Source organism: Suricata suricatta, chromosome 2, assembly GCF_006229205.1.
Source record: "Suricata suricatta isolate VVHF042 chromosome 2, meerkat_22Aug2017_6uvM2_HiC, whole genome shotgun sequence".
NCBI lineage: Eukaryota > Metazoa > Chordata > Mammalia > Carnivora > Herpestidae > Suricata > Suricata suricatta.
In genome coordinates, this window is record NC_043701.1 from 54071978 (window position 1) to 54082945 (window position 10968).

General features: G+C 43.5%; 1 protein-coding gene across 2 annotated transcripts in view; it reads right to left on the minus strand.

The window, feature by feature from the left end:
- The window catches only part of VOPP1 (VOPP1 WW domain binding protein), a 112955-nt gene that overhangs the window by 8462 nt on the left and 93525 nt on the right, over window positions 1-10968 (minus strand). The window contains exons 7-8 of one of the 2 annotated variants that reach the window (XR_003904079.1): window positions 7579-7610; window positions 3452-3541 (exon numbers count right to left, since the gene is read on the minus strand). The exons of the other annotated variant lie outside the window; for it this stretch is intronic. The gene's annotated coding sequence lies outside the window, so the exon portion shown is untranslated. Of the gene's footprint in view, window positions 1-3451; window positions 3542-7578; window positions 7611-10968 lie in introns of those variants that run through there. 2 annotated transcript variants of the gene reach the window in all.

Consider the following 10968-nt stretch of genomic DNA (forward strand, 5'->3'; position numbering starts at 1 on the left):
TAGGTTTCTCCTGTTTTCCTGTTAGGTCTATGAGTGCAAACATATGGTATCTGTCCTTCTCCGCCTGACTTATTTCGCTTAGCATGACACCCTCAAGGTCCATCCACTTTCCTACAAATGGCCATATTTCATTCTTTCTCATTGCCATCTTCATACCACATCTTCTTGATCCACTCATCAGGAGATGGACATTTAGGCTCTTTCCATGATTTGGCTATTGTTGACATTGCTGCTATGAACATTGGGGTACATGTGCTCCTATGCATCAGCACTTCTGTATCTCTTGGGTAAATCCCTAGCAGTGCTATTGCTGGGTCATAAGGGAGTTCTATGGATAGTTTTTTGAGGAACTTCCACACTGTTTTCCAGAGCGGCTGCACCAGTTTACATTCCTACCAACAGTGTAGGAGGGTACCCGAGGCCTGACTAGTTTTTAGTTCTTTTATCTCTGTGGTAAGGGGCTCCCTGGTGTCCTCTGTGCTTTTCTCAAGCCCAGACAGCATCCTTGTGATTGTTGTTTTAAATTCTGGATCAGGCATATTACTTATTTCTGTTTCGATTAGATCCCTGGCCATGACCTTTACTTGTTCTTTCTTTTGGGATGAATTCCTCTATCTTGTCTTCTTCTCTGGGTTAGGAAAGCCTGTTGTGTTTCTTACTTCTGAGAGTAGTGGATTTATGAAGAAGAGGCCATATATACATTCCAGGGCCCGTTGCCTCAGAAAGTGTTGCTGGTGTATACTGTGTGCACTCCGTTGTTGCATTTTGGTTGCTCTTTCCCCTGGGTCAGTCTTCTGTAGAATTTCTCCTTGCCTGCAACAGGGAGTGTTTGGGCCTTGTCCAGCATGTGGGGGGTTTTAACTAGGTGTGCTTTGGTCTGCTTGTTAAAAGAGGCCAGGCCCTATTTCCACTAGAGCAGAACTATGAGCACATATGAGAACATAGAGCACTCTCTGGTCAGTAGGCTTGTTGTGTGGGGGTGGGGAGGTTGTGCTGGTCTTCTCGGGGAGGCCCACTGCTCTAGTTCTCAGGCACACTTGCCCTAGTAAAGAAGCACCTGCAGAGTGCGGGGCAGGGGAGGAGGGCTTGGTGTAAGAGGCTCAAGCCTCCCCTGTGAGTGCTGTGCCTGATGGGTGGAGGTAAAAATGGCATCAGTCAGCTCCCTCATCCCTGGAGAGGGGACTTCATGTCCACCACTTTCCAGGAAGCCCTCCCAGAAGAGCAGACAATCTCCCCACGTGTCCCAGCCGTCCCTCAGATCCTCGCCTTCACCGTATCTGTCTGCCTGCCTGGCAGCACAGTTCGCCTGTGTTTTATCTCAGGTAACAAGCTGAATTCAAACCTCCAAAGGTAAGGGACCCGGCACAGCACAGATCCACGCTGATCCCCTGGGTAGGGTCTCACCATGCTGGTGCTGGCACCGGTTTGTCACATAAGAACAGTTGCACCGATGTCAGGGACTTGGAATTTAAAGTGCAGCAAAAAGCCAGTGTCCAGGTTAGCTGCCCTCAGCAGGTGTCTCTGGTCTATGCTAATGAATGCAATTGTGCCTGGCGGCTCTTTTGTCCCTGGAGAGGACCTCTCCCAAATGCACTCCAAGGAGAACTGTCTCTCCCAGTGTGACCCAGGGGATCTTCACACCCTGTCTACTCCCGGGTCTCTGCCCTCCTTCTCCATAGGAGCACCGCTCCACCCGCTGGGCTCCACTCTGGCTCCACTTCTAAAATCTTAGTCTTTGAGCTCCACTGGTTATTAAAAACTCACGATAATCAGCCTCTCTCCTTTCTAGTCAATGGTTTGGGGAAATCTTTTTCTTGTACAGTCCCCCGCACATGGCTCTCTCACTCTCCCTCCCTCCCTCCTCCCCTCTCTCTCTCTCACTTCTCTCTGTAATCAGGTCTCCCTCTCCTCCACCCCACAGGTGAGTCTTCTCTCCCCAAATCATATCACCTCCCACCTTCCACAATGTGGCCTTTTTCTTCCTCTAGTTGTACAATTTGTTCTCTCAGCATTCAGATTGATTTCTGAATGCTCAGAATGATTTGAAATTTGTCTAGCGGTGTGCGAGGGACAAGGCAGGCAGAGGGTCTACCACTCAAAAACTGCCCAGAGTTATGACAAGGGGCTGAAGCTGATAGAAATTCTGATCCATGTGGTATGATCTCATTCGATCTCTCAGCTGGGGACCTGCTGGAGTCTGTTTCTGGGGCCTCTCAGTCCCTACTATGCTGACTCCCAACCTCCTGCTTGCAGGAGGCAGAAGGAAGTGGGAGCAGTGAGCTGGGTGGCCACCTTCACCAGATGGCAGTTCAGCCTTCAATTAGAACTAGTGTCTTCTGGGCCAAAGACCAGAACTCTTTTCAGAAAGAAGCTTCAATTTTGTGCTTGGGTTGGGGAGAGGGTCTTGATGCTGTGAGGGGAGAGGGCTTCTGGAGAGCTGACTGGTAGCTAAATCAAATGGACTCCACTTCCTCTCTGCCACCCAGAGGCCCTGGAGCTGTCAGCCCCACTGCTTTGGGTGCAGTCTGAGTAACTAACTGGTCAGGTGGCTCTTGCTGTCCTTGCTGGGGACTCTGGGCTCACTTTGTTCTACCTTCCTCCCACTGGGCTGCTTCTGCTCAGTCATTAATCACCCATCCATCTGTGTTTGGCTTCCCCAAGTGTGTGGGTATTTCCTACCCTTTTGACCTCATGCTCTTTGTGGGACTATACCTGGGGGGGGCGGGGATGTCTGTACTCCAGCAGACCTTGGGAGGGAGCCCAAGTGTGCCCCCCAACCCTGCAACTTCACTCCTCTGAAGCTCCCAATATTTTTGAGCCCAAGAAGGTTTTTATCTCCATAATTTTCCTGGGACTCTTCCTAAACTCTACTAAGCACTGTCCAGCCACCATACTCACCACAGACTGAGCGGAGTTCAAACATCCCTTTACTCACTTGTCATCGTCACTGTCGTGTGTTCAAACAGGGGCCAGTGAAGGGTGGGCGCTGTTTGCCGCACCGAACACCCCAGATCACTCTGGTTTTCTGAAGTCTTCTTACATTAACTTGTCATGCTAACATCTTAATTTTCTGACTTTGTCCCGTATGGAACCCCTGCTGTTTTTCTCAAATAGGAAAATTCATAAATGAAACATGTCAAGTTTTTGCAAAACACCATAGTTCCTCTATTGTTTTGCCTTCACAAATATTAGCCATTTCTAGAAGAATAGCCCTTGAAGGTCAAGAAGAGCAGAAGCCAGGTGCCTGGGGAGGGGCGGGGGAAGGGGAGGGAAGGGAACTGGGAGCTGCAGGACAGCTGCAAAGCAAGCCACCCTCCTAACTCCCCTGCCTTGAAAAGCGTTCATCGTATGCTGACACCTGAAATTCCTGCATTCCAAATCCAGAGAGAAGTTATAAAATTAAAGTGCTTCAGGGAGATGAAGGTACATTTTATTCACTAACTCATCAACGTTTATAGACACTGAGACAACACTGGCCTCTGACATCAGACTCTCTGGGCTCCAGTCTGGGCTCTGCCACATTCAGTACTTCCTTATGGAGCTGTTGGGGTTGGGGGAGGGGGGATTAAATAAAATAATCTCAGCAAAGCACCTACCACAGTATAAATGTTCACAAAACCAATGCCCCCTTTATGGTTAAATTAGGGTTGATTCTCTAAGGAATAAACTTTGTAATAATGGAACTTTATTGCTTCTGAGCCAGCCCTGTCTCAGAGGTAAGCCAGGTAGGACAGCTTTTATCAGCCTTTTCCCATTCCAGCACCACTTCCCTGCTTCCGGTAATCACAGGGCCTTCCTTCAGAGAGCGGCTTGCTCCCCGCACTTAGACGCTGCAGCCTCAGCACACACACCCCACAGACAGTGAGCTCTTCCAGAGAGAGGTGGTATTTAATTTAAAACTAGCGCATTCTGCATCACTGGTAATGTTCCCAGTGGCCCCCTCAAGCGATAAAGCAATAGGGATTCTTTATTCTAGGCTCTCATACATTTAATGGGTTTAATCGCTTGAGTGCATTTCATTTCTAATGTATAGTAATAATATTGATCATTTATTGAGCCGGGCACTGTGCGAAGCACTTGATAAGCATCATTGCATTCAATTATCCCTTTCAGGCCTTACAAAAGTCTGTGCGGAGGCTTCTCTGCCACATTTTACCAGCTCAAGGCAACTCAGGAGAGGAGCCCAATACAATACAGCTACTGGGTTGTGGGGCAAAGATTCAACCAGACCCAGATTTATGGGGATAGCATCAGACATTTCAAGGTCAAGGATAAAAATGGAACTAATTTCCATTCTTGCTGAAGGGGTGAGGGTAGTGAAGGAAGATAAGCCATTAGTATGAGCAGTACAGCGACAGCACAACATCTAAAGCTTAGTGGCCAGAGGCAGCCAAAAGCTGTGCTCAAAATAGAAGCATTAAAATCAGGCACATGACAGGCACCTGGGTGGCTCAGTAGTTTAAGCATCTGACTCCAGCTCAGATCATGAGCTCAGGGTTCCTGAGTTGAGCCCCGCCTTGGGCTCTGTGCTGTCAGCGCAAAGCCCACTTCAGATCATCTGCCTTCCTCTCTCACTGCCCCTCCCTCACTCTCCCTCAAAAATAGACATTAAAAAAATTCAGGCAGATGAGCTTCATATTCTTGTTTTATACCCTATTCAAACAAGCATGGTTTTCAGTGGTTCACCCTATTATACCTTTGAAGAAACAATAGAATATAAGTGCTACTGCTTTGCTTCTTAATTAAAGTCTAGGCAATTATCCTCAACGGCTATCTGGAGACAAGGTGTGTCCTGCTGCTAGTCATAGACACCACTGCCTCTCAAGTAGGTCTTGACGACAAAACAAAACAAAAATCTGAATCTGACCAAGCTTCTCTATTTAACTACCAGTTTATAAGAAATACAAATATCATGGAAATGCAACTAACAAGTTCCAGGCTGTGGATGTGCATGCAGGATAAACAACCTGGTTTCTTTTACAAAAAGGAAAAAAAGATACAAAAGAGAGAAGAGAGGGAAGGGAAACCTATCTATGCAAAGAGATGTAGAAATCAATTTCATGTTATGACATTATTTGGATCTTGATACCAATAAATAATTTTTAAAACCTGCAAGACAGTCAAGAAAAATGTAAATATTGATTGGATCTTTAAAGATATTAAAGAATTGGGGCACCTGGGTGGCTCAGTCAGTTAAGCATCTGACTTCAGCTCAGGTCGTGATCTAACGGTTCATGGGTTGGAGCCCTGTGTTGGGCTCTGTGCTGACAGCTCAGAGCTTGGAGCTTGCTTCGAATTTTGGGTCTCCCTCTCTTTCTGCCCCTCCCCTGTTCGTTCTCACTCTCTCTCTCTCTGTCTCTTTCTTAAAATAAAGATATTAAGAAAGATATTAGATATTTTAAAAAGATATTAAAGAATTATTGTTGATTTTAAGTGTGATAATACTATATGCTTAAGTAATTATAGGTGAAATGTCTGGTATTTGCTTCAGAATAATCTGGGGAAAAGCCACAAGTAATATAGATGGATGAAACAAGATAGGTCATGAACTTATAATTGTTTATGCTTAATGATGGGTACCTAGGAGTTCATTATCCTAATCTTTCTTTTGATGTATTTTTTTAAATTTCCTCTAATTGGTATCTAATTGAGATTGGGACCATGGGGATACAATGATTTGGGAAAAGGTGGTGGGAAACCAGGCCTCTAACACAGAAGACTAGTGATTGATCAAGAAGGAATAAGATAGGGCAGAGAGGAAGAGCCATGTCTCTTGGAAAGAACTGGAAGAAAAAGCAGTGTTCAGAGGAAAATGAAGAGGTATGAAGTGCTCAGGATTCAGTGCCCTGTAGAATGGAATTATGGTCTTTCAACCACTCTTATATATATATATATATATTTATTTATTTATTTATTTATTTTGAGACAGAGAGAGAGAGAGAGAGTGAGAGAGACTCAAGCAGGCTCCATGTTGCCAGCACAGAGCCCAATGTAGTGCTCGACCTCACAAATTGTGAGATCAGGACCTGAGCCAAAATCAAAGAGTTGGATGCTTAACTGAGCCACCCAGGTACCTGGTCTTTAAACCATGCTTAAGTCTGTCATTTTCCCAAACCAGTGTTTCAGTCTGATAATCTCTAATTTCAACTGATTACTCAGGACAAGTGTTCAAACCATCATCAAAGCTCTAGACCAGAGTACACAATTTATCAAATATATTTGTGAATTTATTCATTTACCCATTCAAAGGTATGGCCTCCCGCAAGAACCTTGCAGTATCACTGATCTACTGCTGTGTAACTGGTTACCTCAAAGTTTATGGGTAAAAATAACAACAAACATATCTGTGTCCGTGGGATAGAAATTCAAGATCAACTTAGCTGAGGAATTCTGGCTCAGGGCCTCTCATGAGGTTACAGTTAGAGGTTGCCTGGAGCGGGGGGAACATCTCCATGACGGCTCACCCACTTGGGTGGCAGTTTGGTGTGGGATGGCAGAAGGCCTCAGTTACTGTCTGTATTCATTTCCTAGATCCGCCACAATGGCTTGAAATAATAGATTTGTTCTCTCACAGTTTGGAGGCTAGAAATCTGAAGTCAGGGTGTCTGCAGGGCCAATGTCCCTCTGAAGAGTCTAGAGGACCTGGTCCATGCTTTTCTCCTGGCCCCTGCTGTTGCCAGCCATCCTTTGCACTCTTGGCCGTGCAGACACATCACTCCAATCTCTGCCTCTGTCTTCCATGTGTTCTACACTGTGTGTCGGTGCCCCTTTTGTTACTCCTATAAGGATACCAGTCATATTGGATCATGGACCTATCCTGCTCCAGTATGACATTATCTTAACTAATGACATCTGCAATGACCCTGCTCTCAAATAAGGTCACATCTGGGTCTAGAAAGGACATAAATTTGGCGGGGGGGAGGGACACTATCTAACACAGTGCACTGTCCATGTCAGCTCTTCAGAGAGCTGCTTGAGACTCCAAATGAATGAGACTGGATCTCTCAGAGCAAGGTTCTAAATAAGAGAGCCAACGCCATTCATTTATGGCCACACATTAGAAGTCACAAACCATCACCTCTACTGTCTTGTGTTCAGTGTGGAGGGATTAGACTAGGGCACAAATATTAGGAGATTGGGATCACTGAGGGCCATCTTGGAGGCTGGCTACATGATACACATTTCTCCATTTGAAAAATCCACTCATCCCCTCCCTAGGCCTCCTAAATGCTCCTCCCATTACAACATCAGCTTCTGTTCCATTGCTAAACACAATGACCTTCAGGTTCTTAGGAGCTCTTTCGTTTATCTGAACAACTGTCTGAAGTTTGACCCTAGAACCTTCTTCTAATACAACTCTTAACAAAATATTTTGCAGCTACGCTATTGCCTTCCATTTTTATAGCATATTTTTTGACAGTATGCTGAGTTTTATCTTTGCTTGGAAGCCATTTCTGTAGTTTAACATTATTTGCCATCTGAAGGTCTGAGAATTTTCAAAACCAGCAAGTCCTGACTCTTATGTGTAATAGATTTCTCTTAAGTTTCTTTCTTCTCTCCTACATTTTGCAGGCATACCTTGGAGACAGTGCAGATTCAGTTCCAGACCCCTATAATACAGTAGATATCACAATAAAATGAGTCAAATGAATGTCTGATATCCCATGCATATACACATTATTATTACATTATACTGAAGTCTATTAAGTGTGCAATAGCTTTATATATTAAAGAAGATAATGTATATATCTTAATTAAAAATACTTCATTCCCCCCAAAAATGTTAACCATTATCTGATCTTGCTTACAGCAAGTCATAGTCACTGATCAAAAGTCACAATAACAAATATAATAATAATGAAAAAGCTTGAAAAATTCTGAGTGTTACCCAAACATGACACAGAGATATGACTTGAGCAAATGCTGCTGGTAAAATGGTGCCAATACACTTGCTTGACATGAGATTGCCCCAGGTCTCCAACTTGTTTTTTTTTTTTTTTAAGTTTATTTACTTTGAGAGAGAAAGAGGGAGAGAGCAAGTGCAAGTTGGGGAGGGACAGAGAGACAGAGAGAGAGAGAGAGAGAGAGACAGAGAATCCCAAGCAGGCTCTGTGCCATCAGCACAGAGCCCAGTGCAGGACTCAAACCCACGAACTATGAGATCATGACCTGAGCTAAAAACCAAGAGTTGGATGCTTAACTGACTGAGCCACCCAGATACACCCAGAACCTTCAATCTGTAAAAAAGGCAATATCTGCAAAGCACAATACAGCAAAGTACAATAAAATGTATGCCTGTATTCTAAAGAGTAAGAAGAAGACAGGCAGCATCCTTAAGATTCTGCTTGGAAATCTTGTAAGTCGCTCAATTCAATAGTTACATTTTCTACTCACTTAGAAGAGATATCATGTATTATGGGACTATTGGAAGTATTGTTGTGTCTGCTTTAGCTCTCTCTCTCTCTCCACACATACACACACTCACATCTGTTATATCATTTGAAAGCAAGTTGTAGACATTATGACCCTTTATTCATAAATACTTCATTATGCATCTTCTAAAAATAATAACCTGCCACATAAGTCCAATACCAATATCACACCTGGAAAACTAATAATAATGTTGTAATACTATGCTATATATCTTTAAAGTTTGCATTTTTTAAAGTCAGGATCCAATCTAAGTGAATGCTTTCTTTATCTTTTGTTCATCTCTTCTCCCCTAGAATAATCACCATCACCTGTGTTTTAAACTTTGTTTTTCTAATGACATTGGCTTTCTGAGAACTCTAGGATTACTGTCTTACAGATTTGTCTGATTCTTTCCTCTAAGTATCACTTGTTCTGCCAGCTCCCATTTTGTGTAACTTGGAAGTTAGGTCTAGACTCTAGAGCTACATTTCCAATAGAGTAGCCACTATCCACATATAAATATGTGAATTTAAATTACTTTCTGAAGATTAACTTAAAAATCCAGTTCCTCTATCTCCCTGGCTTCCTTTCAAGTATCCAATAGCCACGTGATGCTAGTGCCTACTGGATTATGCAAATATAGAACATTTCCATCATCATAGAATGTTCAATTGGACAACACTGCACTAGACTCAGTTATAATTAGCATAAACAATTTTTGGCATGACTATTCCTTAATTTTAAGTTTTTATTGATTCCAGTTAACATACAGTGTAATATTATGTTCAGGTATATAATATAGTGACTCAACAATTCCATCCATCACCCTCTGCTCATCATGGTAAGTGCATTCCTTAATCTTCATCATCTAGTTAAGCCCTCCGCCATCCTCCTTCCCCTCTGGTAACCATCAGTGTGTTCTCTATAGTTAAGTCTGTTTCTTGGTTTAAAAATTTTTTAAGTGTTTATTTATTTTGGAAGGAGATAGACACAAAACATGAGCAGGGGAGGGGCAGAAGAGAAGGAGACACAGAATCCGAAGTAGGCTCCAGGCTCTGAGCTGTCAGCACAGAGCCCGATGTGGGGCTTGAACTTGGGAATGGCAAGATCTTGACCTAGGCTGAAGTCGAATGCTTAACCAACTGAGCCACCCTGATGCTCCTTTATTTTTTTTTAATTTTTTAATGTTTATTTTTGAGATATAGAGACAGAGCATGAGTGGGGGAGGGGCAGAGAGATAAGTGGATGCCTTGAAAGACTTCTATTTATTCCACACTTATATACATTTAATGCTGTATTTCATATATCTATACATTTAATGCTATATATGTTCAGTTCTGTATTGCACATATATTTCATACATATATATTTAATGCTATATTTCATATTCTTCCTGAACTCTTTTCTATAAGGGCTTAATCTTGCCACCCTTGGTCTTGTCAACCACACACACCCTTCAAGAAGGTATTTCCCACAGTTGGTGAGGGATGCAAGTAATAAAATAAACTCGAACCCAAAAAAATGGGGATTCTTGTTCCTTCTTCAAATTGGCAACTTTAATATGGACTAATGATCATATAGAGTGTTGGAAAAGGCTGGTGAAATAAATCTGTATAATCTTTCTAAAGGTAATATGATCAAAAGCCCTCAAAAATGTACATATGCTTTGACCCAGCAATTTCATGAAATAAACTTTCACATACAAAGTAGTACCTGGAGTGCCTAGGTGGCTCAGTCAGTTAGGCATTCAACTTCAGCCTAGTCCGACTTCAGCTCATGATCTCGAGGTCTGTGAGTTCAAGTCCCCACATGGTGCTCTGTGCTGACAGCTCAGAGCCTGGAGCCTGCTTCCTATTCTGTATTTCCCTCTCTCTGCCCTTCCCCTACTCACACTCTGTCTCTCTGTCTCTCTGTCTCTCTGTCTCTCTCTCTCTCTCTCTCTCTCTCTCTCTCTCTCTCAAAAATAAACATTTAAAGCAATTAGTAACAAACACACTCAGGATAGCATTTTCACAACAGAAAAATTAACAACTTATGCAGAAAAGCAAGTTGGAGAACTATAGTGATACAAAGCTAAAAAGGAAACAAAATACATATATGGTAAAATTATAAAGAAAAGCAAGGGGATTTTTTGACATAAAATGTAGGATGACGGTATGTGGTGCAACAGGATAGAGATTCTTAAGGACCTCCGTTTCCTTAGGCGGGAAGGCGGTGCAGTGGGCTCACATGATTACATTCCGTCTGCCTCATCCAGCTATGCTAAAAAAATGGGCGTCATCACAGTGAACATGATTTTCACTGGAGCCACCTTCCTGGCAGTCTGTAGGAGCTCTCACTCCACAATCATCCAGGGACTCAGATTCTTCCATCTTCCAACGGTGAGACTCTGCAACCAGGCTCCAGAAAGGGAGGGGCCTGGGTCACCTGTATCCTCACTCCACTAGCGTGCTCCCTCCCCAACCCCCAACCCCGCCCCTGCAGGACCCGGGAGAGGTGGGCGAGGCTGAAGAGGAATGGATTCTTCCAAGCATCTATCTAGCCGGCATCTTCCAC